The 6918-nt window shown below is 41.2% G+C and overlaps 1 protein-coding gene across 1 annotated transcript in view; it reads left to right on the top strand.

The window, feature by feature from the left end:
• The first annotated feature begins 276 nt into the window (after window positions 1–276).
• adgrl1a (adhesion G protein-coupled receptor L1a) overlaps window positions 277–6918 on the top strand; it is a 94086-nt gene continuing 87444 nt past the window's right edge. Inside the window, exons 1-2 of the mRNA XM_068336921.1 lie at window positions 277–451; window positions 590–709. The gene's annotated coding sequence lies outside the window, so the exon portion shown is untranslated. The remainder of the gene's footprint in view (window positions 452–589; window positions 710–6918) is intronic.

Below are 6918 nucleotides of genomic sequence, written 5' to 3'. Positions count from 1 at the left end.
CGCTGCTTGTCAGCGAAGATGGAAACGAGTAGCCGCGTAATCCGCTCGGTGCGTCAGGACGTGTACGAGGCTACCGCAGATGGCCCGGGTATAGACTGATTCCAACGGGTCGTCTCATGGCTTTTTCAGACTGCGCGTAGTGAAGGAGTACGTTTGAAAATAGAGGCGTCCTGTCATTACATTCACGCGAGACATCGGGGAGTCTGATTTGTCTTGCGCAGACGTTTTGAGACGGTGCCACATTTGCTCACATGCGCACCATCTCACCAACGACGGACGGACGACACGATTACAACTTCAATTTTGTTAACAATCCATTCAGTTTTCACGACTTTTCAGTAGGCTGACTGGCATGTTATTAAAGCCTATTGTGTTGAAGCAAAAGCAGCGATGTCGTCGCTGTTATTTATTTTGATGCCCTTACGCGCGCATTTTTGTGAAAATCTGCTCCGTACGTGAGGATTTTCTTCCACTGCCTTTATCACATTTTTAATCGAGTGGATTTCCCCCCCCCCCCTCTTATTTTTTAGTAGGTTTGTCTTTAAGGTTGCAGGCTATTAATTTTTAATTCTTATGCATCCACACGAAGACGGGACCAGAGTGGAGAAAACCACAGAGGGAGAGAAGGAGAAGGACGCAAGTGAGGAGGGAAGCGAGAATGAATGAGACACACTGAGCAATTAAGGAAAAGGAGATTGGAGGAACCGAGGTAAGGACGAAACACAATTTTAATGTTAAATTTGATCAATACATAAACTAGTGTGATCATTATAGCGCGTAACGTGCCGGTCCGGTCTTCCATTTTAGGCTTTGTGAGGTGTTCAGGCACGTAAGCAGATTTATCTGTCGATATTTTATGCTTAGGCAGATGCGCAGCTCTCTGTTTACAGTGTGTAAACAGCAGTCGCTTCATATTTAACATGCGTGCTGAATGATCTAAATTAGTCGGATGTAAAAACAAGACTCCCGTTTGAGGGCCTATGTGTTGAAACGTGACCTGCGCCTCCATAGATTTGCTCAATTTTAATAAACAGATATAATCGAGACTTTATGGAGTGGTTTCTCGTCCTCGCTATAACCAGGCGGGGGAAAAGTCTGTGAAGACTATGATGCTGTTAAATAATCAGCAGTGTAAAAAAAAAAAAAGAACTATATCATGGATAAATTGTTTGGTATCATCCCGACCAGAAAAAAAAGTAGATAAAGACAGATGTCTTTGGATGGTGGCTGTGTAGATTTAAACCCTCTCACTGTTTATTCTTTTTTGAGCACAAATTCCGTCCAAGAGAACGAAAAAATAAGTACCTCATTGATATTTTAGGAATATATCCACCAGAGCACAGCTTTAAAGTTAACTGCTCTGCCCAGTCCCCCCAGACAACAACATTAATCCTGTAGTTTGTCAAATCCATGGGTAGGGCAGCCCCAGGAGTCCTTGCAAAATGTTCTCCAGCCACATGAAAGGTGGTTTTATTTTCCTTTGGAAATTTAAAATGTATGAAACCTCAATCAGAGAGTGCGTGTCCTTCATTCCCGTTCATGTCTTAAATGAAAATGTCACCTGAGTGTGGTTTAAAAAAAACACCAAGAAATAGACAGCGTATAATTTAGATAAGAAGTGACTCTGTAATGTTGAAATATTCATGTGATGAAAACTGAGGTTCCCCTTTTATTGTCATGCTGAACTAATTCCCAATTTAATAATGCAAGATCAAATAAAAGGAATGAACAACCTGCATTATAGTTATGATGGAAGAAATTAAACCTTTTGTCTGTTTTCTTATTGTAAAATGGATCCTGAGAAGGCAGACAGGAAAGACACTGAAAGCAGTTATTTTCCACTGGTAAGCTTCTTCCTCATTCACCGGGGTGCATTGTGTTTGTCCTTCCAATTCTCCGGGAAAAAATTGGCATGTCTACTATTCTGAGGGGGTTGAATGAAATTCAAATTCTTCAGGTGGTAAAACAGCAATATTGCAACTGTCTGATTGCGTTATCTGGGTATTCAAGAAGCCAGACTTAGAATTGGTTTACTGCCAAACACTCTCCCCGGGAAGACAGGAGGATTTATTTCCCCTTGTCTGTGTGTCACATCACCATCAAAAAAATTATTCTCGGCTTTCAGTTGGTGCATAATAATCATGCATTAGCATGACATTAATGATCCTCCGACTTTTAATAAGTCTCTAACTATGATTACTTTTTTTTTGTGTGTGAGCATTTTGTAAGGATTTGAAAGACTGGACAGACTACCATATTTTTCTTCAAGGTGTTGTGGAGTGAATACTTCACAAATAACTTTTTCTATAATCTTTGTGCAGCTTAATTAGATAGTTTGAATTTAAAATGCATGAGGTTAAAAAAAAATATCTGTGTACGGTGCACATGGGATTACACTACAAATACACAGGCTGATACTTTCATATGCATCGTGACTGTGTACGTGTGTGTGCGAGATACATAGATTATGCACACAGACTACTCTCCAACACACACACACACACACACACACACACACACACACACACACACACACACACACACACACACACACACACACACACACACACACACACACACACACACACACACACACACACACACACACACACACACACACACACACACTCTATTTTTATTTTATGAATAGGCTTAGGGATAAAAGTGTATTTTTCCCAAAAGAATATTCTTATATTTCTTCACATCTTTGTTAGATTCTCCTTTGTGTAATATAGGCTTTGAACCCCCTGTAGCTCTGACTAGGCTGATTGAATTAATATGTTAATAGAAAATAAGCAGAAAAAAATAGTCCTGATATGAATTTCAAAAAATGACCTATGCTATTTCACACCCCCAGGACAGCCAAATGTAATATATTGTATTTGCTGGTTCAAAGCATATTATGAGAATACAATTCTCCAGATCCTAAAAGATGCTGATAGCTATTGGTATCAGGACAACATCCCACGATGCCTACATTTCCGCAGCATGGCTATTATTAACAACAAGGGATACATATTGAATACTACATGTCAATGAAATGTTGTTTTTTCACTGCATGGAGATTCTTTTTAACACATAAGATGGTGTGAAATAAAAGCTAGCGTGGTTTTTCGTAGCTGCGTATTAGTCTCGGGTTGACAATTGGCTTTGGGTAACAAATAACATCAGTAAGGCAGGGAAAAAACAGATTACACGCCACGGTTGAAAGAATCCAGCAAATACACATTTTAATTATGCTTTCATTTTGGAAATAAAATATTCCTATATTTTCTTTTTTGCCTGTCATCTCAACAGATGATTAAACTGTGACTACGAACATTATCTCATCAGTTTTGATTATTATGAAAAAAAAATTGATATAAAAAGAACAAAACTTTCCAGCGCCATGAGGTGCTGGAACAAAAAAGATAACACAACTTGTCACTCAATAAAAAAATAAAAACTGAACTTAATTAGCTATAACACACACACACACACACACACACACACACACACACACACACACACACACACACACACACACACACACACACACACACACACACACACACACACACACACACACACTTCAGCAGTTTTATGACACCATCATCAATTTAACTTTGAATATTCTTATGTTTATTCTCATATCTTGATGTGGTACCCCAGTTCAGATAGTACTTCCATCGCTTTCATGAGGCTAAATTGTTGTTTTTACTCATCACAATGAGAGTGAACCACTAGACATTCACTCTGTGCCACAGTTTGTGCTCTCAAAGTCAGACTTCTCTGCACATCTGGGTGTCACTGTCACAACGAACCAATCAGTTGTCCTGTAGAAACATATCCAGCAGTCAGGTGTACTTGGCCCATGGTGTAAAGTGTTCCGCCTCAATAGTTTGCAGTGAAGGGGAAGGCAGGTGTTGATGCCACAACTAGTGCAGACAGCCTCGGAGCGCTTTGCACAGCAACCAGCCTCTAAGAGCACAGTGGAATCAGCAGAAGTAGCATTCAAATAGGAACCGTCATCCAGCCATTTCCTTGTAGATGAGATGACTTTAATCGTCTTCTTCTACAGTCACTTATCCGTCTTGGGGGTCAGAGGTCTGCTGGAACCTAGCCCAGTGGCTGTGGGGGAATGACCCTGGAGATGTGTGTGTGTGTGTGTGTGTGTGTGTGTGTGTGTGTGTGTGTGTGTGTGTGTGTGTGTGTGTGTGTGTGTGTGTGTGTGTGTGTGTGTGTGTGTGTGTGTGTAGTTACCTCTCAAAGTTACACGGTGGTTTATGTGTTTAGGGGTTTGTTCCTAGACTCAAAAGGAATAGCGACACCCAGATACAGGATTCAATTTGTAAGAAAAGCCCGGCAAGCTATTCTGCTGGTCACTGGTTTCTTATGGTGGTTTTATTCTGAAGGATGACACTGGATCACTTTATTTTATTTGCAATTCTAAAGATTATTTGTAATTATAATCCACTGAAAACAACGGGAAATATTGAATATCTAAAATAGATTTTTTGTAATTTTTTTTTACAGATTTGTCAACATGTGCCAAAAAACTTACACCCATTGGTTACTGCTATTACTGGAATGTGTTGAATACTCATATTGCCTATTGTAGTTTCATTTCCGTGGGTGATCAGTGAGCTCTCTTTGATCCGTCTCATTAGGGTGAATGTGTGCAGTGATGAATATGGCAGAGCTAGAATCCATGCACCATTTATAGTGGCTCATGAGCTGCTGCTGTGTATCCGTACAATACAATACATATCTCTTGTGCATCGACAAAAGGTAGTCTTTTATGCCATTTTCAATTATGTCAAAACGCTGTGTCTCTGTGGGGCAGTTATTCATTGGACTGGCCTAGAAAATGTTTATTGTTGGGAAGTAGCTTCCCCTCATAGGCAGAGCTGTTTACCTGGCAGTGTTTCCTCCGTTGTTGTCACCAGCCTGATAAGACTTGTACTGACAGGACAGCTATTATAGTTGAAATGACAGTTACCGTGTTTCAGAGTTTTAACACTGCCAACAAAACACTGAAAATGGTTTCAAAGGGCTAATTACTGCAAATAGCAATACCTCTTATATTTTCCAAGGATATTCCTGTTGGCTTTTTCCTCCCTTGATTGTAAAATCATGTCAGAAGCATGGACTTGGAATAATGTGATATAAAGGGAAGGATAAGTGGAGGACAAGTGAGAAATTAAAATAGAATAGAGCAAAGAGTCCAGAGAGGAACAGCAGAGGGGTCATGCACACGATGAGTAACAAGCACAAATCATCTTTGCTGTGGTGCCGAGGTGTAAAAGTAATGGGCAGTGAGCATCCATTTCAAAGCTCACGCCCTTTGTGTTGCAGACGTAGCCACACAGCAGCCTCTAATTGCAGCCTCTGGCTCCGGGTCTCTGCTACATCTGGAGCAAGACTGGAGGTGTGGGTTTTGAAAAGCCGATGTTATAGGAACCTTACCGCACACTAATTCAATTCAACTGCTGCCAGCCTTGAGCATGTGTAGGCGCCGGCATGGCGAAAATGAACAGGAGCAACAACAGCACATGAACAGCAAAAATCGATGAGGACTCTTTTTCATAAATGGAGTGGGTGTTAAATTAGCCGGATGGGCCCATGTAGCAACACACTGGATTGAGTGCCTGGTGTATTTGGGTTGTGTCTATCGACTGAGAGACAACTTGGTGCACAGCAGTGAAAAGACTCAGTGATGCTCAATCAATGTGACCGATCACCCGCTGTAGAAATTCATTTGGTTTTAGTCGGATTTGTCCCAGGAAAGAAGGCTCTGAATCGGTGTTTTAAAAAGCGTCGCTGCAGCTTTCTCGACTAAATCGTAACTGCTGTTTTAATGGCTGGCTTTGATTATCCTTTTGAGACTGTCTGATTTTCTTATTCATGCTGTTAAAAGGGAAAAGGAAATACCAGATATTTCCTCCGTGTTTGTCAGCTTCCTTTTCTTAACATGCATTTAATAGGGTTTAAAGGCCACGTGTCATGATACAGCTTTGAAAGCACTTGAGAATTATGATCACCAATCAGTCAAATCATGATCTAGCTGTCTATCATGTTAGGAACTAAATTATGGTAGGACTTGCTGAAAACATATGTGAATGATGCTTAATACTGTGTGATTGCCTCTGATCACCCTCTGCCATTAGAGAACACAACATCCCCCACAGGCAGCCTGGATGCTGAAACATGCAGTGCATGTTCAGAAATACTGGCAAGTCAAAACAACTTTCGCGCAGGACTGTATTATCTGTTGACACAAATTGAGCGGTAAATTTTCACACAAACTAAAACCACTGAAGAGTGGAAGGGAGAAACTTGCAAAAAATTCTCACTCACAAAGATCAAGATGGATAGAAGGTCCATCAAGTAAACCCGTGTCCTGAGGTAATTGGACTAGCTTTCCAAGTCCAGTCTGTCCATCTGAAAAAAGAAAGAGTACATAGATGAAAGGAAACAGGGATCAATTGACCTAATAGCTTGTCCAATCAATCCTTATGTTATTCTGATAGCTTGACGAAGGGTGCAGACTGGAGTGCCAAATGAGCACCTCTAATTGGCTCCGCAGGAACAGGCAAAGCAGGAGTAGTTACTTCTCCGTCTTGCACCTGGCACTCTCACTCTACCAGTGTCAATACTGACACTTTGGTCCTTATTACTCAGCTCAGTGCCATGTCCAAACTCTTCATCTGCCACTGCAGGAGTACAGGGGTCCCTTATTACATCTCTGTTTACACAATCAGCCCCTCTCTTTCCCACTCCTCACATTCACTGACTGATGTTTCTCAGTAATGCCTGAGATTTCAATGCATTCTGTCCAGCTGCAGAATTGTGTGTGTGTGTGTGTGTGTGTGTGTGTGCGTGTGCGTGTGCGTGTGCGTGTGCGTGTGTGTGTGTGTGTGTTTCTTGCTGTCTGGC

This window comes from Antennarius striatus, chromosome 16 (genome assembly GCF_040054535.1).
Source record: "Antennarius striatus isolate MH-2024 chromosome 16, ASM4005453v1, whole genome shotgun sequence".
Classification (NCBI taxonomy): Eukaryota; Metazoa; Chordata; class Actinopteri; order Lophiiformes; family Antennariidae; genus Antennarius; species Antennarius striatus.
This window is presented reverse-complemented; position numbering and strand designations above follow the sequence as displayed.